General features: G+C 36.6%; 1 protein-coding gene across 7 annotated transcripts in view; it reads right to left on the bottom strand.

Moving 5' to 3' along the window:
* The window catches only part of B3GALT1 (beta-1,3-galactosyltransferase 1), a 692,162-nt gene that overhangs the window by 295,593 nt on the left and 368,999 nt on the right, over positions 1-27,570 (bottom strand). Inside the window, exon 1 of one of the 7 annotated variants that reach the window (XM_060177775.1) lies at positions 3,202-3,441. The exons of the other annotated variants lie outside the window; for them this stretch is intronic. The gene's annotated coding sequence lies outside the window, so the exon portion shown is untranslated. Of the gene's footprint in view, positions 1-3,201; positions 3,442-27,570 lie in introns of those variants that run through there. 7 annotated transcript variants of the gene reach the window in all.

Here is a 27,570-nt window from a genome sequence, read left to right on the forward strand (position 1 = left end):
TCAGATCCAAAGTGTGGATTCTAATAAAGAGACTATGGGCAGGAGAAATAGTGAGCAGTGGTTTTCAGTTTGCAAAAGCATAGCTTTCTTTATTGACATAAATTTAGAAGGCCTTTAGGGAATGGGAACAGAGACAGCAAGTTAATCTGAGCAAGTTAGGATTTCTACTTTCCAAATGGATAATGACTTTACTGTATTACCAGGTCACGGGTATCCCAGTGTAGAGGATACTTTGATTCTTTCTATATTGAGTACAGTATTTATATGAATAAAAACATTTGTGTTGTACAAACATATATAAAATATAAGTTATATATTATATAGTATATTATATTACAAATATAACATATATTTATAATATATTTATACACATTAGTTTGATCAGATATTCAAAGTTCTTTTGGGGTGACTCACAAATCTATATTGTCAATTTTCACAAGTACTAGGCACTATAACATCAGGCTTAATAGCTCTGAAAAAGATCCACATAAAAACTTGCAATTTGCACAGGCTAATTTACACATAAGTATATCTGAGAAATGAATCTGGAAGATGTTGGACTCCCATCTGTGCCATGCAGAGAACAATGATTTGCCAACTGTCAATAAACAATGTTTAATGTATTCTCATCCTGACAGAAAATTTCCTATGCCCAGAATACATTTTCTGAGCTCCTTTACTAGGACTGTATTTTATTTCCATTTGTTTTCATAGTTTCTGTATATGTATCACAATATGTTGGCTTTTCTATTTTTTAAGACTATAAATCAAATTTAGTGACTATTTCTTGGTGTTGAGAAGCGAAAGACAATAATTTGGTCAGTGGTTTTTTGGTGTGTGTGTGTGTGTGTGTGTGTGTGTGTGTGTGTGTGTAGTTGGGGCCTCATAAGTGCTTGACATCCCACTCTTTTGATCAGATAGAGAGCCACAGAGACAGAGAGAAGAAGTGACATCGTAGCACTGAATTTCTTACATATGGTGCTGGAGCTCCAACCTGGGCCAATGCAAATGGTAAGGCAGGCACCCTACCCAGTGAGCTATCTCTCCCACCCATAGCCTCATAGTATTAGTTCCAGCATTTCACTCATTCTTGGCCTAGATAAGGCAGAACGTGGAAACAGTGACAAACATTTCACAAGGTCTGGCTTTAGCATTCAACATGAGTAGCCAGAAGCACAGCTTACCAAACAGAAAAAGTTGTTAATAAAGTTGTGTTGTTTGTTCTTCTTTGTCCCAACGAATGAGGTTAACCTACATGGTGTTGATATTAAATACACCTTAGCTGCCATCAATCTATGTGTGCTATAAATATCAATTCATGTAATCCTCATGGTAGACTTATAATAAGGTGTTTTTTTTTCATTTAATGGAAGAGGGAACAGGTAGACTAAAAACTACATACCTAAGATTAAAAAGCAAGTGCTAAAGACAAGATGTCAAAAAAAATAGCTTAATTCCAGATGCCATACTCATTATGAAAATATTTTCACTGGGGCTAGTGATTTACAGTACAGTTGTTGACACATGGGTGCAATCTCTAAACAACCAGGATACATGGTTACAAAATACTTTCACCACAAACTTGGGCTCTATTCCACACATTTAAACATCATTCTGTCCTCTCAGGGTGATCCATTCAAATCAACTGTTACAACCAGTAGTTGTACTGAATTCTCTACTGTGTGAAGACAGGCCCCATTTCAATGGTCCAGGAAAGTCACACTTAAGTCTCTAAAATGCCTGATAAGCAGAAGGTCATGATGAATTAGACACAGAGGAACTAGATAGGGCCAAGTGATGAACTTCCTGCAGACCAATGGCAGTAATAATACTACAACTTCAGAGTACTAAAGTAGTTATGATATTTAATTTTGTGTTTTCAAGGAGACTCAAGCACATACTTTCAATGCTAGATGCAGGTCTGTCCAGCAAATGGGAATTCCAGGTAGGAGGTTGAACCTGCCACATTTCCTATAAACAACTTTGTAGAGAATATTAGAACATAGGGAAGGCTAGCTGAGCCTGTGGTCTTCTAAAGCTCCTACATTTGGGGAGATTTAAAAATGCTTTAATCAGAGGGAGATATCAGGCTTCTTTCTATGGTTTCTATCTTTTAATGTTGGCAGCTCAAACAGGTTCTGGGACGCTGGACTGAAGCTGCTTATTAAAAATAATTAAGGACAAGCTAATCACAGGCAAGGCTATGTTTAAACAAAAGAGCACATGGAATTTTTAGGGTTTTACAACTGCTATAAGGGAACTTCAAGATTAAAATTAGCAATGACAAATTGGAAATGAGGCATGATGTCCATCCACATTGGCTACAACTGGGTAACTGCCTGCTATTTTGAATCCCAGTGTTTTTAGACCTTCTTGTACTAAATACTTTTGGGATAAACATACAAATAGTCACAAACTGTTTTATTGAATTTTATTCTTGAAATATATCATAGCATTCTTTTCTACTATTGTCAGCATTTACTGCATACAAACCATTGTAAAATGTCCCATTTGGAGATATTCTCTTAATTAAGTAGGGAAGAAATTCTCCACAAATCTTGAGCATGTATAGGCAATGAGCTATTAACAAAAGAGAGTCCATTCCTGTTTTCTACACATAGACAAAGGGATGTGCATACACACATACATAAAGTACTTCACTTTTGCTGTAGTGTAAATGTTGAAAGCCAATATTTTTTAAAATTGTGGGATAAAGTAATGAATGAGAGGTATCTATGTTATTAAATTTTATCGAGAGTTTCTACAGTAGTTCAGAACTAAGACAGTTAGTTACTGAGGTTTATTTTGGGAGGGGTGGTTCAAAGAGCGAGGCATAGCTCGGAGTCCTAAAAATCTTCTAATATGGATGAGACAGGATATAGGAAATGTGATGGACATAGCTGGAAAAAATATATATCTAATAAGGGCATCGGAAAGGGCACCACAGTTAGTGACAAATAAGCAATTAAATTATGTCTGAACAGAAGGATCCCCATCTGATATTAGACTCTCAAAATGCTGAAACTTGAAAGGAAGTATCAGGGAAGGAATTCATTTGTGACAAGTGGATGTAACATTTTCTGATAAATATTGATGATATTTGACATTATTCCTATCTTATAAATTGCTTAATCGATTAAACAACAAACAAACAAAGAAAGACAATCAAGCCTCCAAAAGGTTCAGTGACTTACACAATACCTTAGCAGAATATTGGCAGAGCTGAAATTCACTCCTAGGTCTAGTTATCATTCCACACAGTTAACAATAACAGCCTTGACACTGCTGATCTTCTTTTGTAGAAAGGGTCACTCTTCCCAGGCTGTCTGTTCTGAGATTGGTTGCTTCTTCGCTTCTGCACTCTGAGCTGCTGATAGATTATCTCCCTTTCTGTCGAGAATTTACTAAGTCTTGTTCTGATCACTTGTTACAGAATTCTGGGTTTTGATTTTCCCCAATATGTTCAGCAAAGTGTTATCTTCCTACTTTCCTTGTTAACCCCTGGTGTAGCTCTTGTGATTTGGTTGACCTTGTAGCCTTCTGTCTATTGTAAGCACTCAGTATTTTCTGCCAGATCAGTGGTGTGGGGTATGCTGAGGCAAAGGGGAAGGATTTATTCTACCCCCTTTGGCATGAAGAATTGCTCCTTTGTAGGAGTTGAAGTTGCAAACAGATGCCTCTTTGTATGGTGTCATGATACTTCCTGGGTAACACTATTAAATGTTTCCCAGGCAGCAGAAGTTCTGGGGTCATTGCTGAATTACCATTTAACTTCCACTGGTATGTAAACCTTCATTTTTTTTTTTGTCCTATTACACTGTAGAGAACTGTGCATGATAAAAGTAGGATTACTGAATATTGAATCTTTGACAAAAGGAACCACGATCAACATTGGGAAAAGAAAAAAAAAGGGGTCTGTTTTGTTCATTCACAACTGTTTTTGAAGTCCAATATAATATATATAGTAGGTGTTCAATAAATATTTATCAAATGAATGAACATAAAGAAACAGCTGAAATATGTTTTAGCAGACACCTCCTATTTCTCCTGAGTAGAAAAAACATAATTATCTATGCAAACTTCATAGACTAAAAGATAATTTAGGTTACTTAGGTAATAAAAAAATTAATGTAGAAGGGAAGTAATGAAGATACGCTGATTAAATACTGACATTTTTGGGGTGTGGATAATACTAGCCTGCTTAATCTTTTTATATTGACTGATAATTTAATAAAGTGGCTATAGCCCCACCTCTATAAATATACACATACAGAAGTAATCTCTCTATCTTTTCCTCTCTCTCTGTCTCTATCTCTCACCATTTTCACTTTTTCAGGAATATAAGTAGATATGTATATAAAACTGGAACATGATTTTCAGCAACGTGATAAAAGAAGGATAATAACACTTATTCTATGGGAGTCGGGCGGTGGCACAGCAGGTTAAGCGCATGTGGCACGAAGCACAAGGACCAGCCTAAGGAACCCAGTTTGGAGCCCCTGGCTCCCCATCTGCAAGGGAGTCGCTTCACAGGCAGTAAAGCAGGTCTGAAGGTGTCTATCTTTCTCTCCCTCTCTCTGTCTTCCCCTCCTCTCTCCATTTCTCTCTGTCCTATCCAACAACAACGACATCAATAACAACAATGACTACAGCAACAACAACAAAAGAAGACAACAAGGGCAACAAAAGGGAAAATAAATAAATAAAAAGAACACTTATTCTGAGTTTCTGAGCAAAAAATTTAATGCAAGAAATATTGAGTACTTTTCTCACATAGAATCTTGCAACAATTTACCTTTCTGGAAGAAACAAAAAAGGGTAAACAATTAGAGTTCAAACCTGTTACCGATCTTTGGATATTTACTTTATTTTACTTTTAAGGAACACTGATTAGATGGAAGGTAGAGACATTTTCTTATTTCAGCTGATTTGTTGTGGTTAAAAAAATCTAGGCCATACAGTTCCATCTAGACAAAGTCTAGGACTCCTTAGAGGCTTCTTAGCAAGTATTTGGCGGTTTATTATAAAAGTAGAGTTTTACAAAATAAATTTAGTTATATCCAAGGCAAATTTTTAAAAAATGTAAGTGATTGTGATAGGAAGATTTTGTTTAGAAGGATTCAGTGATAATGCAGGCAAGGTTATTATGGAAGATAGAGTGATTACATAGAGGTTGAATAAATGTAAAAACATAAAATTTAGTTATGACTGAAAATTATAAGGGACAAATTCAAAATGAAGAAATCATACTTGATTCCCAGGTTTATACAATGAATAACAAGAACAGTGGAAACACTGTAAAAAAAATAAGAGTTTTGAGGAATAACTAGATGTAAGTTACAAACAATTAATTTAGTTGGGCATTGGGAGTTTAAGACCCCATGAATGTGTCAGTATGGAGATTTCCTACAGAACAAACATCTAGGATTGTAAGTAAATAAAGAATCCAATCAGAAAATTAAGACTCTACATCACCTTTTCTAGGATTCAAACTTTGAAGAAGTGTGTTAGTATATTGTGTCAATATTTAATTGAGGGTCTAACAGGGACTTGAAGGTTGTAGAGGTTCCAGGTCTACAGATGGATAGATATGGGCTCTGGGTTAGATTGCTGGGGTGAAAAGTTAACTACACTCATATATTTTCTTCAAGTTTGAGAGTAACTCTCTACCCTAGTCCCTCCTAGTTCTACTCTCAACTCTGACACCATCTTCCCAGACATTATATCTAGTCTACTCTCACATTAGCTATCAAGTTCAACCGAAGATTACTAGGATATAGGCTGCTAGGAATATAAAATAGGCTTCCTAGTTTCCTTCCACCCTAAGGACCTTACTTTCATCTTCTCTATTCTTACTTTATGGTTCCTGTATTAAGCAGATTTTTCCTAGCTTCCATCTTACTGCCTTCCAGCCACTAAGTTCCAGATGTTATTATGATTCCATCCTGACTTCCCTGGGCAGATGAATCACCAGTGCTTCCTGGAACCACACCTCTCCTGTTTCTAACTACCCCACTAGGGATAGTTAGAAACAGGCTGGCATTATGGATCAGCCTGGCAATGGCCATATCCAGCAGAGAAGCTATTACAGAAGCCAGACCTCCCCCATTCTGCATGCCCCAAAGAATTTTTGTCAATATCAAAACAGTAGGGGAAATAAACCAGAGGGCTCTGTACATCCGTTCCACCAGGACCCAAAGCATTTGTCATCAGGAATCTTGTTTTTATACCATCAATGAAAATGAAGCAAATCTGGAAAACACCAGAGGAAACCAGTCATGGTTTTGCTTATCTGAGCAAGAAGAAGAATAAAAAAGGAAAGAAACCTGAAAGTAGTAATCTGTGTAGGGGTGAAGTAGAAAGGAATTGAAGGCAGGACAATTGAAAAAAATATAGAATATATGTAGGCAGCACGCTATTAACAAAAGAGAATGCATGCATGTGTGTGTGTGTGTGTGTGTGTGCATGTATGTGGAGAGAGAGAGAGAAAGGGAAGGAGGGAGGAGAGAGAGAGATATGAAATTAGCTTAGATCAGGAGTGGGACGGTAGCACAGCAGGTTAAGCGCACATGGTGCAAAGTGTAAGGAACAGCGTAAGGATCCTGGTTCGAGCCCCGGCTCCACACCTGCAGGAAGTCACTTCGTAAGCGGTGAAAAAGGTCTACTGGTGTCTGTCTTTCTCTCCCCTCTCTGTCTTCCCCTCCTCTCTCCATTTCTCTCTGTCCTATCCAACAACAATGACATCAAATAACAATAATAACTACAACAATAAAAAAACAAGAAGGGCAACAAAAGGGAATAAATAAATATTGAAATTAGCTTATATCAGTGACCCTGAGAGAACTACCACTGTTTTCATGGAGGGGGTGGGACACAGAACTCTGGTGGGAACTGTATGAATTATACCTCTATTATCTTACAATTTTGTAAATCAATGTTAAATCTCTAATAAATAAAATAACAAAGAAAGACTAATTAAGGGAATGCCTTGAGTCATACATTTGTGTGTTTCATCTCTAGTGCTGAAGCGAAGGGGACTTTCTATGATATGGGGAGGACAGTGTTGTCACGGACGGAGTATCATGCAGGTACTACAGTTTCCCCTGCAGAATTCTTTTTCTGGGCTTCCCTTTGCCCCTACTTGTGCTCAGCTCAGTTCAGAAGACCTGGAAGAAGTGTTCTGTGTAAAACAGTATCTGGTGCCATAAGAAATATAAGACGAGTGGGAACTATACACTCCAATGTACATTATGGACTTAGATTTTCAGGAAAATGTGTAGGTGTGTGTGGTGTCCCCACGTAGCTCATTATATAAGTTGTGTGAGCACAGAGCACTGTCACATCTCTAATATGGACATTGGGTAGAGCTGGGGAAGTTTGTGCTAAATGTAAGCTGGCTTCTCTGGTAGGAATCTTGAGAAAAATCTATACTAATAAAGGATAGTTCCCGTTCAAAGAGGTGAGGTGAGGACACAGAATGTCAGAGCAAATACAATAAGGCAAACTAAATTAAGATAAACCTTACACTTACTCGCTCAAAAGCGTAGAGCTCTAGGAGATAATGTGCTATGGCACAGTATCTGTTAAATGAATTAAGTGGAAAGACAAAGAAAACTAGCTTTTAGATGAAGAACTTATAAATGATGCAAAAGATTCTATAACAATTGGTTAAAACTCTGACAGTTTTTAAAACTCATTGCGGTAAAATGCTGCATTTAACTAACAAATAGTCACTTACAAACCTAATGACACATTTTTCATTTCCTTGCCATTTTACTTCTTTTTCTTTTCACAAGGCTGAGGAGGCCTTTACACACTCTTAGTGAATAGATGCCTTCAGAACTGGGCCAATTCAGATTTGTTTGCTGAATGCATTTTTACAATTGTCTGATTTTCCATGGCTGTGGCTCAGAGCTTAATTGGATCATGTGATGGTGGATGAGCTTGAGGTGGGAAACAAAGGATAAATACAAATAGGAAAGCCATAGCTTTCAAGAGTAGCTTCAGTTATGTCAACAGTTTTACTGGGGAATTAAGCAGAGAATAGGAAAAGGACTGGCAAAAGAGCTCACATAAATAGCAAGCTGTTTTGCCATGTGCATGACGCAGGTTCAAGCCTGGCTTCCACCATATTGAAGGAAGTTTCTATGTCGTGGTCTCTTTCAATCTCTCCTATTTAATACAAATAGAAATCCCAAATAAACAAAAAAAAGAGAAAAACAGTGTGAAGAAAAAAGTTTCTTCCAGTAGAAAGAGAGGCATTCTTTTCTCTTCAAGAAGATGTAGACCAAAGAGAATGTAGCAGGTCCTGCCCATGAGAGACCAAACTCTAAAGGGGATCTTTTATTTCTCTCCCCAACCTGTCTGTTCCATTAAGTTAACATCTTAGCTTTCCTCCTGACTGTAACATAATATCATTTCAGAAGAGGCACTATTCAATCGGAATGGGAATTTAGGGAGATGTAATCTATCCACAGACTACTTCAACAAACATTTTTATTCATGGTTTGTGTGTGATACTGTTCTCCTGATGATCACTGAACACAACTGCTACTGGCCCACTCACACCAATTACTAATTTGTTTTCTCTTTTCTTTCCTTTTTATAAAGACAGAGAAAAAGAGAGGAGAATGAGAGAGCAAGAGACACACCCGCAGCACCTCTCCCAGCCACCAGCCATCAAAGCACTCTCCCCCCTGCAGGTGGCATCTGGAGGCTTGAACCCAAGTCTTTACCCATGGTAATATGTGTGCCAGGCCCTTTTAATTACAAATTTCTATTGGTAAGGTTAAGGACAGAACAAGAGAAAATACTACTAAAACTACAATATCATCATTGAATGGGTTGATAATTTGCTTCTCAGTGTAATGATACTTATTAGTGGATTGTCAGAGAAGTCATGATGTACTTTTGCATAGGAAAACAAAGGAAAATACATAATGACTTTTTGGACAAGTCAATATTTCTGATAACTTCCAACTGTCTTCCCTTCCTAATATTGAATTTGATAGTTAAATGTTATATTTTGTCTGCAAGATATAATTGCTTCTCCTAAAAAGCTGCTAGTGGCATTTTAGAGACAATATTATGCAAAATATTGCTAAGCATTTTGAATATGTTTCAAGATGGTAATTCATTTATAAAATCATGACTAGAGAAGATATGGAAGAACTGTGAAAATTAAGTCAGGATGATGAGCATATGGTGGTCAATTCTGCAGATAGCTTTCTCTAAAACTACAGTGGAGGGCTGAGTCCAATTCAAGTTAGTCCCTTAAGCTTTGCCTACTTAAATAGACCTTTTGCTTAAAGATAACAAGAGGAATGGATTATGGTGGGAAAGAAAAAGAAAGTTCTGGGCCTACTATTCTTTGTAGTGCTGTACTCAGAATAAAGTGGGCAATATATAGGAAAAAAAAAAAGTCTGAAGGTGAAGTTTCATACTTTCCTTAGTAAATATTCAATTGCAATTAGAGATTTTAGGTGAAGTGTCTCTGAACCTGAATGGTGCTAAAACTTAGGTAACAAAATCAATATGGTAAGTCTTGGAAAGAAGGTTCCTGTTTGGACATGTGAAAGAAAATCTACTGAGAATATATTAGGTAGAATAAAAGCTGGTGAAGTGTTTTTAAGTTCAGTTCAATCAGTGATCTTGGAAGCCTCTCTTACAGTGTGTATGGGCTCTCCAGGGTTTTCTGTCAGAGGATGATGGGAGTCAAACCAGTGAGGGGAATCCTTTTAAGATTTCTGGAAAATGGCTTCTCCCTTTTTAAAAATCAGTAATATGGGGATTTAGTTTGTTTTGTGCCAGCAAGAACTTGTTCTCCCTCGGCCAAAACATTTCAGTTAAACACACTGGTAGACATTCTTGTTTTAGATCCAACTTTCAAAATTTGAATCATTTCACTGCAAAATTTGCTTTCCAACAACCCACTTCTGCCAGTATCAAAACAAGTGATTAACAAGATAGAAAATAGTCATTGCTAAAAGCCCTAAACACCATCTTTAGAACTGTAAACACTGAACTTTAATAGTTATTTTATCTTCTGTCTTACTGTATACTTTGCTTAATTATTAGATTGTAGTTTGGTGCTTCTCTCTCTTATTTCTACACAGATAACTCCACCCATTTTATAGACATTAGTGATGCCTATAAGGCATCAATTATCTTGTAGCAACAAGATAATTGAGATGTTTCAGTTCTCTAGTTCACATGAGAAGCTCTTGCCATAAGCAGTATCCATGAGATATAGACTAGTCTCCATATGGTGCCTGAAATTCTCAGAGCTATGTAAATTATATTGCTAATTAACTACATTTTGTATGTTTGTAAGTAGGTAAGAATCCATTCTCAATACACTCACAAAAGTCAGAATGTGTTCTATATATATATACTTCTATTTAAAGTATCACATCTATATTTTAGGAGCATATTCCCCTTTCCCCATATATATATAAAATTTTAACATTATTTATTTTTTGATAAGACAGAGAGAAATCTATGGGGAAGGGAGAATAGAGAGGAAGAGACAGAGAGAAACCTGTAGCACTGCTTCACCACTTGTGAAGCTTTCCCCCTGCAGGTGGGGACCAGGGGATTGGACCTGTGTCCTTATGTACTGTAATGTGTGCGTTTAACCAAGTGTACCACTGCCCATACATCCTCTCACCCTCCCCACATAGACATCTAAGGAGCGTGGTAGGATGTGTTTGAGTGAGTCTTGATTAACTTGTATTATGGCCCCTTTATCTCTTTCTTTTTCTGTCATCAGTTTCCTGAGCTAAATTCACTTTTCAGTGTGATTACTCCAGTTTTCCATAAACAACTAAGATAGCACATATTATTTTTGCCTCTACCACATCATAAGACATAAGGGCTTGCATTAATATGAAAGTCATAAAAACATACTTCCATTGTCAGCAATGCCAGCTACCGGAGATATTGCAAATGATAGGTATCATGAATTTTGATCCAATATCAATCTTTATTATCTATTGCACGTAAATGTGATATGTGGCAGCAAAGACCAAGAGAAAAATGCATAGTGGTTATACAAAAGACTTTCATGCCAAAGACTCCAAAGTCTCAGGTTCAATCTCTGCCATCCCATAAGCCCGAGATAAGCAATCTCTGATGATTAAAAACAGTTCATAAAGCAGTAATATAAAAGCTATAACAAAGAGTAATGGGCACTGCATTTCTCATTGTAAATATACATAAATCATTTTCCCCAAAACATCAAAGACAAAGGAGAAACTTACACTTCGTTTTGTTTCTGACAACTTTAGAAACTGTATGCATATGAAGCTTGCTGTATGAAGATTTTTCCATATAATTTAACCCACTGCCTGGTTATAATAAATAACTTTTAAACTGTAAGTTACACTGCAGGTCCAATCAACTGGCCAGTGGGTATATTTCTTACATTTGTATATTCCTACCATCTTAGAATTTTACGTAAAGAGATTATACAGGATGAGCTCTCTGAGAGCATCCATCCAATTATACATTTTACACACACAATTATTCATTTATATATTGTCACGCCTATCCTTGCATGTCCAATAGGAGAGAATATCTTGGAAACTGTGAGCATAATAGGGGCAGAGAATTTGATGCTTGTTGTGAAGCTTCTATTTTGGAGGAAGGAGAGACATAGCAACAGTAACAACCATGTCAACCGCATTCATAACTGATAACATTAATAATAAATAATAATAAACAAAACAAGGATGTGAGTTAAACACTGAGTGATGGGTGTAGTTTCAGAGATAATTTCCTAAAAGGATAAAATTGAAGCAGATACCTGAATAAAGGTCACAGGGAGAATAACAGAGAATAACTTAAAGAAAGCTTATATCCCGAAAGTCTATATTTACACAACATTAATCCAACAGGAAACTGGTAAAATGAGATTAAATAAGTTATTTAGTCTAATAAATATGGATGAAATAAGCAGTTTATAAACTGAGTTCTTCACTTTGCACCAACTGATTTTATGGCACTTGAAATCCTCAGGCCAACATAAAATTACTTTTTTTTTTTTTTTTCACTTTTCAGCAGCAAGTGATAAAACCAGGGAGTAGGTGGAAACAGTGATGGCTGTTGTATTCTGTCTTCTCAACTCTGCAGTGAGTGCAAGCTGCCACACACCTGCAACAATGTTAGCAAACCAGCTGACACATACTGCAATCAACCATGCATCAGAGATTTGAGACTTACAAAACAATTTCTGTTGCTTTAAAGAGGATAGGCCGTCTGGGAAATGTGTCAAAATTAGAGGAGGAGATGTGTGAAGGGAATCAGGAGTTCAAGTTGGAGACTCCTGACACATTCCGAGAAGAGAAGAAAGTCTCTAAATCTCTGGTTTTGGGAAACAGAGGAGGATGAAGATACACATTTTATAGTCATGAAGACATAGCTTTGGAAGACACATGCTAAGTAGGATTATTGTGGAGAAAGAGTGGGTAGAAAAGAAGAGGTCCAGCATAAAACACTGGAGCTTTCCCATGTATGCAGATCTGACGAAAAGGAGGAATAATAAAGAAATACAAGTCAGGTTATATCATAGGGCAATCAGAATAATTTTAACATTCAGGAAAGCAAATCAAGGGAAGATAGTATTTTATTTTATTTAATTTATTTTTTAAATTTATTTAATTTATTTATTCTCTTTTGTTGCCCTTGTTGTTTTATTGTTGTAGTTATTATTGTTGTTACTGTTGTCATTGTTGGATAGGACAGAGAGAAATGGAGAGAGGAGGGGAAGACAGAGAGGAGGAGAGAAAGATAGACACCTGCAGACCTGCTTCACCGCCTGTGAAGCTACTCCCCTGCAGGTGGGGAGCCAGGGTTCGAACCGGGATCTTTATGCCAGTCCTTGTGCTTTGCACCACCTGTGCTTAACCCGCTGCGCTACAGCCCGGCTCCCGAAGATAGTATTTTAAAGAAAGAAAGGAGACATACAAATCTGTGGCCCCAGAGGACTCAATCGCTGGCATTTCTTTATGCTAGAACTGAGCAGTTTTCTACCTGCCTGTCTGTCTAATAAAAACAACTAAAATCAGCGAGACTTACTAGATGATAAAATATGTGAATTAAAAATATTTTTGACAGATTGCATCAGAATTTTACCTAGGTAAATATCTGACTATTTAAAAATAAAAGCCAAAGAAGAAAAACATATTTCAAAGTCATCTATGAGCGTACATTGGGCCCTCCTCAATCGCTATCGAACAGGCCATGGCCGGTGCGCCGCTATGTTCCATCGCTGGGGAGCCAGAGACAACCCGAACTGCCCCTGTGGCTACAGACAGACTATGACCCACATAGTCAACGACTGCCTCCTCTCCAGATTCAAAGGAGGTCTCGAAACTTTACATCAAGCTCAACCTGATGCTGTTGACTGGCTACGGAAGAAGGGCAAACGCTAGAAGAAGAAGAAGCGTACAATAAGTATCTGTCATGATTAGTACTTAAAGCAAAACTGCTTGAAATGGACAAATTGGCTGAGTAATGTCCTTACTTTCCCAGGGCATTGCTCAGCTCTGGCTTCTGGTGATGCTTAGAATTGAACCTGGACTTTGGAACCTCAGGCATAAAAGTTCTTTTGCATAGCCATTATGCTATTGCCCCACCCCACCCCATCCCCACAGGCTGACACTAATTATGAGAAGATGACAAACTAAATGCCTGTTACAAAAAGTCTTGTCAGTGAATGTGCTCCAAACAAAGTGAAAAAAGAAAAAGAAGCAAAAGAAAATCTATGAGCCAAGAAAGTTCCAACGTATGAAGTATCCTCTGAAACTACTATGGTGTACATTGCCTTATACTTTCCCCACAGTTGAAGTGACAGTCAGAGGAAGTATTCACATAAGTGAAGTTGTGAAGTCAACTTTTTTAAGGTAAAAAAAAAAGAGTCTTGTATAATAAACTTGGAATTTTATCACTGTTCGGAATATCTTATTACATAAAGATAAGATCTAAAGAATGAATCTACAGAGATGTTATTGTAATATCATGTCATATGGCCTGTTTCAATCCTGACAATATTCTAATATATCACTTAGTCTTTAGATAATTTTTAGCACCTTAAATTTTAGTGTCTCCCAGGTAATATCAAGAGATGCTTTCTTTCATCCACTTGCTCACATCAAGCCCTTTTTACTGGAAGGGAATCTGGGGTTTTGATATCAAGGAAACATGAAACTGAAGTGCTATCTGTAGAGAGCAGTTTATTCTTCAATGATTTGGTTGTCAACTAAATTATTTCTTTTGATCAACAGACAGCAGAGTGCTATATTATCTGGGTCCAGAGGATGACATGTCATTTACATACAGACCAAAGAAAGGCTATACATTCTTAAACAAAAGGAGTATTGAATATTTGAAGTTAATGTTATTAGTAGGAAAATAAGGTACTGAAATTCCATCCCTATCTATTTAAGTCTATAGTTACTGCTTAGTGAATCAATAGCAGTGCATGGAAATATAAGAAAGTTCAATGCCACTCAGAAATGTATTATGAATGAATTCTGAAGAAATTTTACACCAAATAATAGATTTTTTTCCTGCAGTAGGCTTCTGTTTTAACTAAGTACTATTTCTAGCACGATTATTAGATATTTAATGTAAACAATTTAAAAAAACATCAAAGTTTACACTTAGCATGCAAAAAGATTACTAAGTATCAAATTACAGATGAACCAGATAATAGTAAAGACAGTAAAACATATCAATTTTGCAAATGATAATTATCAAGTTTAGTATCATTTACAGTAACTTAACAAGGTTTAAATTATGTGGGGCCAGGAGGTGCTTATCCAGGTTACCATATGCAAGGCACTAGGTTCAATGCCCTGGACACCACATGAAAATGTTAGCAAGGATGAAGCTTGAGCAGTGAGTGGGATAGTGCTTTAGTGTCTTCACTTATGTGTCTATATATCTATTTCTTCCACACTCTGCCTAAAAAGTGACTGGAAGTAGTGGTGGAGCAGTGTAGGCACTGAGTCCCAATGATAATTCTTGTGGAGGAAAAGGGTTTACAATAAGTAAACCCCCTTTCTACCTTTATCTTAGTAAAAAGAAAAAAAAAGTGTCCCAGGTAGAGTGAATACACATGATATCATTTAGATTCCTGTGGTCACAAACATATACATATCTATGTCTATATCCACCTACATATACATATTCATTCTTGTATATATAATTAAACATTTTCTTTGACCATAGCACAGCTTAACTCTAACTCTGGCTATTGGTGGTGCTAGGAATTGAACCTGATCCTTGCTACATGCAAGTCCTAGGTGTTTGTTTCCCTATGATAGCCTCCTATCACTTAATTACAAGTTTAAGTTTGTGAGAATGTTAAGTATGAATAGTGTTTTGGACATGAAAGCACTAATTTGAAGGAACATTTATATGTGTGTATGTCCATGTTCATAGCTGTACTATTTACAAAAACTAAAATGTACAAATAACCTAAATACTCGTCAACTGATGACTGGATAAAGACGTTATGGAACATATACTCAATGGAGTGCCTTTCAGTAATTCAGAAAGATGAAATCATGTCCTTTGGAATCAAGTGGATCAAACTGGAGGTGATTATGCTTAGTGAATTAAGTATGGTAGTGAAAGACAACAACTGGATAGTTTCACTTATATATGGGATATAGAAAATTGAAGCTGATGAACTTGCAAAAAAAAAAAAAGTTGCCAACCCCTATGGAAAAAGTCCAGAGATTCATCAGAATTCTATAAATGGCTAAGGAAGTTATGGTAAATATACACAATGGAGTATACTAGGAAGCTGTTAAAATGATGAGGTCCACTCCTTTGTAATATCATGGTCAGACTCTTAAGTCCTCATGTAAAATGAGACAAGCAGAAAGAGAAGGACCAACTGAATGAGCTCACTTAGAGGTGACACTGAAGAATAAATGATAGTAAAGGAAGACATAAGGTGAAACTTGGAGTGGATGCGGTATATTGTACCAAAGCAAAAGACTCCAGGGAAGGAGGAAAAGAGGCAGGATGAGAGAACATGGGGTCCTATTGGGCCTTTTAGACATCAATCAAGGAGAGATGAGACGCTGTGTCTACGTGTTAAACACTATAGTTTAAATCATTAACCTCCAATAAAAAAATTAGCCAACCCACCTCTAAGACTGAGAGAACTATAGTGGTTATCCTGGGGTAATGGTGTGGGCAGAAATTTGGTGATGGGAGTGGTATGGAATTATATCCTTACTATTTTATAACATTTTTTTAATAGAACAGTTTTTATTTTGGGGAATAAATAAATATACACATATAATTTTAAAAATAATCATATAATGTTGGAAAAGTATTATTAAATCAGAAAACCAAGGGCCAGCATAGTAGCTTATCTAAATTTCTTCAACTAATCAATGCAGACTTGCAACTAGAATATTAGATTGATGTTCTTTAGTGGCATGAACTGAACTGTTTATAATTAAAAGCATAGCATTCAACAAAGACTAGAGAATTATAAATAAGATTCTAATTTAGATGTTTTCTTTGCTCTGGTCATTAGCCAACCTTTCTCATTAATGAAGGTTCAAATTATACAATGGAATCACAAGGAATACCGAGTCCAGCATTAATTTCAAAAATTTAGATCACAAAAGCAAAAGTTCAATATGTTCCATTATTATCATTTTAAATGATTCTACACTGAATTCTAACAACCATAGCATGTCCTTGAACCACAGAAGTATGTGTCCCCACCACTTTTCTCTCCTCCACCCCCAGACTCATGATGCTTCAAACAAATCTCATTACACAGTACAGTGAAACTTCAAAAAGGTCAGCTTGCAGACTATGGAAAGTCAGGAATATAGCAGCTTTTTCTAAATGAGACGATTTAAAATCAGTTTGCTTGAAATTCATTAAATGTCATTTTTTAATACTTATTTATTTTGCCTTTTGTTGTCCTTGTTGTTTTTTTATTGTTGTTGTAGTTATTGTTGTTATTATTGATGTCGTTGTTAGATAGGACAGAGAGAAATGGAGAGATGAGGGGAAGACAGAGAGGGAGAGAGAAAGATAGGCACTTGCAGACCTGCTTCACCGCCTGTGAAGCGACGCCCCTGCAGCTGGGGAGCCAGGCTCAAACCGGGATCCTTAGGCCGGTCCTTGCGCTTTGCGCCATGTTCGCTTAACCTGCTGCACTACCGCCTGACTCCCTTAAATGTCATTTCATTAAACTTTGTTTTCATTAATGATATATGGCTGCCATGACAAACCTATTTTATTTTATTAGTGAAGGTATAAAAATGGCCTTTTATAATGCAGTAACATGAAACAGGTTTTATTGAAGTATTTGTGAAATTATAGATACCCAAGTTTAATTTTGGAAATGATTAAATAAAATAATCCTTCAGTTTTGCTCTAGCTATGGACTGACCTAAAAAAAAAGTCCACAATTCTGAAATTTACAGATATATTATTTACTGCTCTTATTCCTTATTCAAAGAAGTATTATATAGTGTATGTTCATGGAAAATGTTTTGTCACAGGTTGGTAAAGAAAGTAGCTTGCCAGATTCTGACTTCCTTTCTATGTTACTATTATTACTATAACTGATTGACTTCAGACTTACCTTCATTATTTGGGGCAGTGACTTAGGGCAGATATTATGGAAAGGGAAGAACTAATCAAAGATGACTATATGCAGGGGCCGGGTAGTGGTGCACCCAGTTAAGCACACATAGTACTAAGTGCAAGGGCCCATGCAAGAATCAGGATTTGAGCTTCAGCTCTCCACCTGCAGGGTGGACACTTCAGGAGCATTGAAACAAGTCTGCAGGCATCTGCATCTTTCCCTCTCTATTTCATGTCCTTTCTCAATTTCTCTCTTTTCTATCCAGTAAAATTAAAAATCACCACCAGAAGCAGTGGACTCATAGTGCCTACACCAAACTCCAGCGATAACCCTGGAGGCAAAAAAAAAAAAAAAGATGATCTTATCCAGCTTCTCGGTGCATCATTATTATGCTTATTGTAGTAAAGACTAGGACTCTAAAACATATTGAATCCCCATAATGTTTTACAGAATAAGACAGTGATGTTGTCTTTTTATGACTCAAACAACCTATGCACCACAAACTAGAAGAAATGGAATTAACAAATTCAGAAATTCATCTCGATTCAATACGTGTGTACATGACTATGATACACACACACACACACACACACACACACACACACACACACACACACCTTTTTTTTTCTCTTTTTTTCCCTTGCAGAAGAAAGATGAAAAAAATGTAGCAAGTCAGAATACCTTGGGAGGTAGACAGAGAGGCTGAGAATAGTTACAGGGATATACATCAATGTAGTCACAGAGAATAATTTCAATTTTGAATGGAAAGAGTTTTCGGCCTCCCTGCATTCTGTGTGGTGCTGGAGTCTGTAGCCCACTCATTAATGTAATCTATTCATTCATTCACCCATGAATCCATTCATTCCTTCATTACTCATCTTCTCAGGATAGGTATTTCTCACTCCCAAGTTAGGTCCTTTTCCATCATCATGAGCCAGGAATTCAATTTCTTTTTTATGCTCTTCAGGAAATACTAAGAAAAGTATGTAGAAAGTAGTGGGGGATGGCTTAAGAAATTCTGCAGGCATCTAAACCTTAAGCAGACTGCTACTCAATTTAATATAAAAAAAATAATACCCCAAGAGAAACTAAATATTGTCCTTTAATAGTGAAAATGATCATTTGAAAAATCTGTCATTTTGTATGTGTAGTTGTGTGGGTGTGTGTGGTGAGAGAGAGAGAGAGACAGAGAGACAGAGAGATTAGAGTACTTTATTTATTATATTCTGTTGGTTTTCTTTTCTTGTTTTTATAAGGTGCTGGGCATCAAACCTAGGCTTCAGGCATGCAAGGCATACACTCTATTACTGAACGATCTCCCTGGTCAGGCAATCTCTGTTTTAAAAGACAAATTATAGAAAACAAAGTTAATTCTTCCAGTCAGAAAGAGGACAAAGTACTGTGGATCCAACAATTTCTCTTCTGGTTTTTGTACCTTGAATAAACTTTCATTTTCTTTATGTTCCAATTAGTATTTCTAGCTAGTACTTAGCACAAAAACAATAGTTTTAAAGTATGTAATTTGGACAAACTAAAGGGACATGGTACTTCAGAGAAATGTTAAATATTTTGCTTGAGAACATAATAATAACTAAAGATTTTGGACAAAAATTTTGTTAAAGTTATTTATATAAACATATGAAAAGGATAAATACATGTTTTTGATACAGTGTATATAAATAAATTTTATAAGAAATATTCAGTATAAGAATATGATAAAATTATATGAACATGTTAAAATACATAAGTGTGATTGATATCATTTACAACAATGTTGAAAGAAATAATCTCCTTTCCCCAATTCTAGTTCTCTAATGAAAAATTTAAACTATGGCTTACACTTTCTTATTTATTCTCCCAGAACAAGGGGGGGGGGAGAGTAAAGGAGGAGGAAGGAAGAAAAAAGATACTTATATAAAAAGTATATAAAAGGAGATTACTTTGTAGTCCATAACACTTTTCTTCATTTTCTCTGTAATAGCTCTTGAAATTCTTTCCCTACTTAGACAATTAAAAAAATTTTTATCATGAGAATTTCTAAATACACATTAAAATACAAAATAAACATCAATAAACATTCATATCATCCCATCTTGATTAAAATTGCTAACATTTGCCCAACTGTATGCCTGTATCTTTCAACCATCAACATGTTTTTGGCTGAATCATTAGAAGATAAATTGAGAATATAATGACACTTCATTCCTGAACACTTCAGCACGCATCACATGAAAACAAGAATATTATCCTCTATGGCCCTTTTTCTAACTAACTAAATGGGTTACAATTATCAAATACAATTTAATATCCGGTGCTTACTAAAATGTTCTCTAATTATTTCACAAATATCATGAAGCATTACTTAAAGATCACCTCTTGAATTTGGAGATCAAATTTATTTTATTTATTTTTTAGAGATTTATTTATTTTTGTGATAGAGTTGAGCGCTGGTCAACTATGACATATTGTGGCACTAGGGATTTAACTTGGCACTTCTGGGACCCATAAGCTGTAGCACCCAAGTCACAAATCCTTTTAAACCTTCTACAAATTAAATAAGCGATTACCCCAATGCTTAAAAAAATATTACAATAGTCAGTGAAGAAGCTTATTGGTAAAGAACCCTCCTTAACTGTGTGAGATCCCCAAACACAAAATTATTCCAAAGTAGTACACTCACTTTATGAAGAGATCGGAGTTTGTCCTTTCCTTAGTGTTTTGTTTAGCTTGTTCTTTAGTTATTCGTGTTTCTCATAACTAATTGTATACCTATGATTTATGGACTGTCCTACATGAATTTTATGCATCTGGTCTAATTAATCCTTACAACAACCCTAGTACATCTATTTAAAAGTGAGATTATAGAGGTCAACTCAATTTTATAAGCTTACAAATCACCTATGTTTTTTTCCCTGTCCTTTGTAAACCCATCCCCATTTTGAGTAGTAATATAATGTTGAGAATGAAAAAGACTTGATTTTATGTAGAAGAAAAACAGAAACTGATTGTGTGATATGCCTATGCATGTAATTAATTACTTAGAACACAATTTCTAAATGTAAAAAGCACTTAATGGTTAGTGTCACTGGGGCAGGTCAGCTGGATTCTCACAGGATGATATTACATGTGTAAATTTGCCAAGGTACAGAGCAGTGTTTATAAAGTGTGATGTACAAAGTAATTCTATATCTTTGCAAATTTTGTATTTTCTTATAGATTTTAATATAGCCTGGGAAAATATAACTTGTATATACCAAGTTCAGGTATTATTTAGCCTGAGATTCAGTTAAAAACAAAAGGTGAGTTCATTTAAAGTCCATCTAAAGAAAAGTATTAAAAATAATGGAACAGAAAGCACATAGTTAAAGAAAATATATTCATAAAGATTGAAGGGAGTGGCTACATAGTGAGGCTCTGTAAATGTAGGGTGAACTCATTCATATATAAAACCAGAATTAATAATAAATGTATTAATTCCCAATGAGAAATGACAGTTTTGTGCACTGGAATTCACATTCATGAGACAAATATGTGTAAAGACAGACCTCAAAATCAAAACAATTCATTTAGATGGTTGTTAGGCTTACCAGGAAATAGGTCAAACATGCCCAAGTCATCTATCTTTAAAAGTACTGGGTTTTACACTGAGATCTTAAACTGAAGCCTCATGTCCAAAACGTTCCTGTCCGATACAACAAGTAGATGAATTCTCTCTTGTGGTTGATTCGATAGAATCATATTCAATACACTTATAGCAAGTCACACCCATAAAAATATTTTATCCTTTTCAAAAATCATTATATACCTCCACTTCAGTTTGTCAATATAACTCTTATACTATGGATCTGAAAGCTATAAATTTTTTGATATAAAGGATTACTTAATCCCTCCTTTGAAGGTATTTATAACAAGTAAAATAGATAATGAGTAATCTAGAGGCCCAGACTGTCTATAATTAAATAAAATAAAGACAGAACATGAAAACTTGCTATCAAAGTCCCATAAAGCCTAAATAAGTTGTTGTCAGCTAGTCTTCTTTCCTCAACTTTTTTTTACTACATTTATATAGTTAATGATATCAAACATACAAGAAGATTTTGATTGAATTACCCCACAGTAAAAATTGTGTTACTTAAAAACTATTTTAATATTCATAACTAAATTGATACTAACAGACAGGAGGCACACCAAGATTACAAAGGTGGAAAAACAACTTTGTTGAATAGGAAAATAAGCAGAAACAATGAAATAGTGATTCTTCCAGATCAATTACAACAAAATCTACATGGTTAGCAACATTTTCTGCTCTAAAATATAACATCCAGGCACAGACTTCTTTTTTAAAAAATTTTTATTTATAAAAAGGAAACACTGACAAAAACCATAGGATAAGAGAGGTACAACTCCACACTACTCTAAAAAAAACTATCGTTTTTCACTTAATAGGCTTGCGGTGGTATATTACAGGAATTCATATAGTGATACTGTTGAATGCAAAATGGAACAAAGAAGTGTAAATATTTAATGAGAGGGGTATGAGTAGTGGCACACCTGGTTGAGCACACATGTTACAATGAGCAAGGACCTGGATTGGAGCCCCTGGTCCTCACCTGTAGGGGGAAAGCTTTACAAACAGTGAAGCAGAGTTGCAGGTGTCTCTCTGTCTCTTTTTTAAGCTTCCTCTCAATTTCTGGCTGTCTCCATCCAATAAATAAAGATAATTAAAAAATACTTACTGAGTGATGGCAGTGAACATCCACAGAGTGTTCACAGAATTACAGCTATAAGTTCAAGGAGATAACACAGTGGTAGTTCATGGAACTTGTATGAAAGAGGTCCCAGGTTCAATGGCTAGAGCCACCGATAGCCAAAATAAGTGATTCCCTGCTTAAACAATGAATCACAGTAATCTTTATAAACTTATCTTTCTGGTACTAATTTTTCTTTGTTTTAATTAATTAATTTTTAATTTTATATTATTATCTTTATTTATTGGATAGAGACAGCCAGAAATCAAGAGGGGTGACAGAGAGGGAGAGAAACAGAGAGATGCCTGCAGCACTACTTCACCACTCGCAAAGCTTTCCTCCTGTAGGTGGGGACCGAGGGCTTGAACCTGGCCTTTGTGCATTGTAATACTTATGCTCAAGCAGGTGCGCCACCACCTGGCCCCCTTTGTTTTAATTTTTATGATCCAGTAATTCCTCTCCTGGGGTTATACCCCAAGGACTCCATAACATCCAACCAAAAAGAGGTATGTACTCCTATGTTCATAGCAGCACAATTCATAATAGCTAAAACCTGGAAGCAACCCAGGTGCCCAACAACAGATGAGTGGCTGAGAAAGCTGTGGTATATATACACAATGGAATACTATGCAGCTATCAAGAACAATGAGCCCACCTTCTCTGACCCATCTTGGACAGAGCTAGAAGGAATTATGTTAAGTGAACTAAGTCAGAAAGATAAAGATGAGTATGGGATGATCCCACTCATCAACAGAAGTTGACTAAGAAGATCTGAAAGGGAAACTAAAAGCAGGACCTGATCAAATTGTAAGTAGGGCACCAAAGTAAAAACCCTGTGGTGAGGGGTAGACATGCAGCTTCCTGGGCCAGTGGGGGGTGGGAGTGGGTGGGAGGGATGGGTCACAGTTTTTGGTGGTGGGAATGGTGTTTATGTACACTCCTAGCAAAATGTAGACATAGAAATCAGTAGTTAATTAATATGAGAGGGGGAAAATCAATTGTATGTCTAAAAGTTTCTCAAAACACAAACTGAATCGTTTTAATATATAGGCTGTGTATTTGATATGCAGACTCTCTCAAAAGCCTAGACCAAGTAGATTAGAAGCATCCAATAGCACAGCTATATACAAGATACTGGGTACTGTACAGCAAACCCTAACAAAAGGACTTTTCAAAGTTAACCCAATTACCAAATAATGTGATGATAACATTAACTATCCATTGTCTTTTTGAACCCTAAGACAGCAGGAACCTCACATCTCCACTATAGAGCCCCTACTTCCCCCAGTCCTGGAACCCTTGGATAGGGCCCACTTTCCCATATGCCTCTCCCAATCCATACCAAATAATATTGCATCCACCAATCACAACCTAACCAACGCAACGACTGCGACCTCAACATGCTTCACCTCAGACTGTCCAGAGACTTCACGTGTGGAATGACAACCCTTCAGCTTCATTACTCAGGTGAGACCTTTCCTTTTATAGTACACTCTAGTTTCATCTCAGGTGGTTCACTTTCTAACAAAGTCCCATAACCTAGATATACACCAGTTTCTGTGAGAGAGAGCTTATGTTCACACGTATGCATAAACTACTGCAAAATATATACCTGAAAGCAGAAGTACACTAGAGTTTGCATTGAGTACCTCCCTAACACTTCCTCTCCACTATTCCAAGCTTTGGGTCCATGATTGCTCAACAATTTGTTTGGCCTCGTATGTTAACTCTCTTTTCAATCACCAGGTTCCAGATGCCACCATGATGCTGGCCAGGCTTCCCTGGATTGAAGACCCCACCAATGTGTCCTGGAGCTCAGCTTCCCCAGAGACACACCCTACTAGGGAAAGAGAGAGGCAGACTGGGAGTATGGACCGACCAGTCAATGCCCATGTTCAGCGGGGAAGCAACTACAGAAGCCAGACCTTCTACCTTCTGCAACCCTCAATGACCCTGGGGCCATGCTCCCAGAGGGATAGACAATGGGAAAGCTATCAGGGGAGGGGGTGGGTTATGGAGATTTGGTGGTGGGAATTGTGTGGAGTTGTACCCCTCCTACCTTATGGTTTTGTTAATTAATCATTTCTTAAATAAAAATAAAAAATAAAAATTAAAAAAAATATGTAGAAGAAAAAAAATTTTCAACTTCGATTTATGTTAAGTATAAAAAAGGTTTATAATCTTTTAAAAACCTAAATATAACTAGGGGTCACTTTTATCTCTTTTAGAAAAATACTGTGATATTTCCCCAAATATTTTTATTCTACTCATGATCAACTCCTTTTCTGTTCAAATCATCTTTTCTTTTCCTTTTTTCTAACGCCATTGCTGTAGTTTCAGTTGAACTGAAAATTGTTCTCTTCAAAGTAAAATTGTTTTGTAGTCTTCAGAAACCATTGCCATAGCTTAGGTTTTAAAATTTCTGATGTAAAAAAAAAAGTATAGAGCAAAGAGCTGTTGATTTTTCTGTCATCCATGGTAGTTTCTGATTTATATAACCTGGCTTCAGATAGAAAGCAAATAGTATAAATATCTACATACACGTTGATTTCTCCAGCCTCACTTTAATTTGTCAATCCAGAGATAATTTTTGAAGTAAATAGGTAGCCATTATATAAAATAGGGAGATAAAATGGGAGAAGGAAATAAATCCAGTTTACAAAGATTAAAAGCAAGAGACTTAATTATAATCAGAGTAAGAGAAACTGAAGTTTGGAGTGAATCATGTCATACACTTATTTGTAAAACTAATTCAAACCTCAGACAAGGAAAATAGATGGGAGTTAGTGTTGACGTTTGTTTGTCTCTTGAAAGTGAAAATACGAATCAGTGTTTGTGCTGGTTTGGTATTTGTTTAAAAGCCAACTTCTGGTATTTTGCTTTCTTACATTTTTATTCTACTGATCAAATAATCATATGGATGAAGATCTCTGGTTTGTATGTATTCATTAAAATACTACTGCTTGGTTAAAATAAATGTTCTCACTTACTATAAAATATTTATAAGCATTTCAAGTGCTGCTATGCCAAAGCTATTTTAGAAGGATCGACTAGTGAAGGTCGAATGACTGTAGCCAGGTTGGCAATGCCTCAAAGGTTACTATCCATTTTTATTCTATGGCACTATGTGGCCTTGACACTTGCAGTCAGGTCTATACTTAAATAAATAAATATATACATAAAAGGAACACAACTTGGGTTTTAAATTGTTTGCAAGCAAAAACTGGAAGCATATATATTTTACTCTGAAGTGCAAGGCACCCTCTTCCCATGTACACACAAGCTATTTGTACAAAATATAATAAAATCTATATTCCTCATGATGCATGTGCAAGATTTATTCTCCAATTAGACTTGGCCCTCTGTTCCTTATAGAATGAAATTTGGCCCAAGAGTTAATACTTTAAAGTGATAGAAAATCACTAGACAGTTCATCAGTTAGAATTGACCAATCTTTTAGATAGCTATTCAGTAAGACTACTTTTTTAAAAAAAATTTTTTATTTAAGAAAGTATTAATTAACAAAACCATAGGGTAGGAGGGGTACAACTCCACACAATTCCCACCACCCAATCTCCATATCCCACCCCCTCCCCTGATAGTTTTCCCATTCTCTAACCCTCTGGGAGCATGGACCCAGGGTCATTGAGGGTTGCAGAAGGTAGAAGGTCTGGCTTCTGTAGTTGCTTCCCCACTGAACATGGTCGTTGAATGGTCGGTCCATGCTCCCAGTCTGCCTCTCTCTTTCCCTAGTAGGGTGTGTCTCTGGGGAAGCTGAGCTCCAGGACACATTGGTGGGGTCTTCAATCCAGGGAAGCCTGGCCAGCATCCTGATGGCATCTGGAACCAAGTGATTGAAAAGAGAGTTAACATACGAGGCCAAATTGTTGAGCAATCATGGACCCAAAGCTTGGAATAGTGGAGAGGAAGTGTTAGGGAGGTACTCAATGCAAACTCTAGTGTACTTCTGCTTTCAGGTATATATTTTACAGTAGTTTATGGATACGTGTGAACATAAGCTCTCTCTCACAGAAACTGGTGTATATCTAGGTTATGGGACTTTGTTAGAAAGTGAACCACCTGAGATGAAACTAGAGTGTACTATAAAAGGAAAGGTCTCACCTGAGTAATGAAGCTGAAGGGTTGTCATTCCACACGTGAAGTCTCTGGACACAGTCTGAAGTGAAGCATATTGAGGTGGCAATCGTTGTGTTGGTTAGGTTGTGGTCGGCAGATGCAATATTATTTGGTATGGATTGGGAAAGGCATACGGGAAAGTGGGCCCTATCCAAGGGTTCCAGGACTGGGGGAAGTAGGGGCTCTATAGTGGAGATGTGAGGTTCCTGCTGTCTTAGGGTTCAAAAAGACAATGGATAGTTAATGTTATCATCACATTATTTGGTAATTGGGTTAACTTTGAAAAGTCCTTTTGTTAGGGTTTGCTGTACAGTACCCAGTATCTTGTATATAGCTGTGCTATTGGATGCTTCTAATCTACTTGGTCTAGGCTTTTGAGAGAGTCCGCATATCAAATACACAGCCTATATATTAAAACGATTCAGTTTGTGTTTTGAGAAACTTTTAGACATACAATTGATTTTCCCCCTCTCATATTAATTAACTACTGATTTCTATGTCTACATTTTGCTAGGAGTGTACATAAACACCATTCCCACCACCAAAAACTGTGACCCATCCCTCCCACCCACTCCCACTCCCCACTGGCCCAGGAAGCTGCATGTCTACCCCTCACCACAGGGTTTTTACTTTGGTGCCCTACTTACAATTTGATCAGGTCCTGCTTTTAGTTTCCCTTTCAGATCTTCTTAGTCAACTTCTGTTGATGAGTGGGATCATCCCATACTCATCTTTATCTTTCTGACTTAGTTCACTTAACATAATTCCTTCTAGCTCTGTCCAAGATGGGTCAGAGAAGGTGGGCTCATTGTTCTTGATAGCTGCATAGTATTCCATTGTGTATATATACCACAGCTTTCTCAGCCACTCATCTGTTGTTGGGCACCTGGGTTGCTTCCAGGTTTTCGCTATTATGAATTGTGCTGCTATGAACATAGGAGTACACACCTCTTTTTGGTTGGGTGTTATGGAGTCCTTGGGGTATAACCCCAGGAGAGGAATTACTGGATCATATGGAAGGTCCATGTCTAGCCTTCTGAGAGTTTTCCAGAC

The sequence above is a fragment of the Erinaceus europaeus genome, chromosome 18, assembly GCF_950295315.1.
Source record: "Erinaceus europaeus chromosome 18, mEriEur2.1, whole genome shotgun sequence".
In the NCBI taxonomy this organism is placed as follows: Eukaryota; Metazoa; Chordata; class Mammalia; order Eulipotyphla; family Erinaceidae; genus Erinaceus; species Erinaceus europaeus.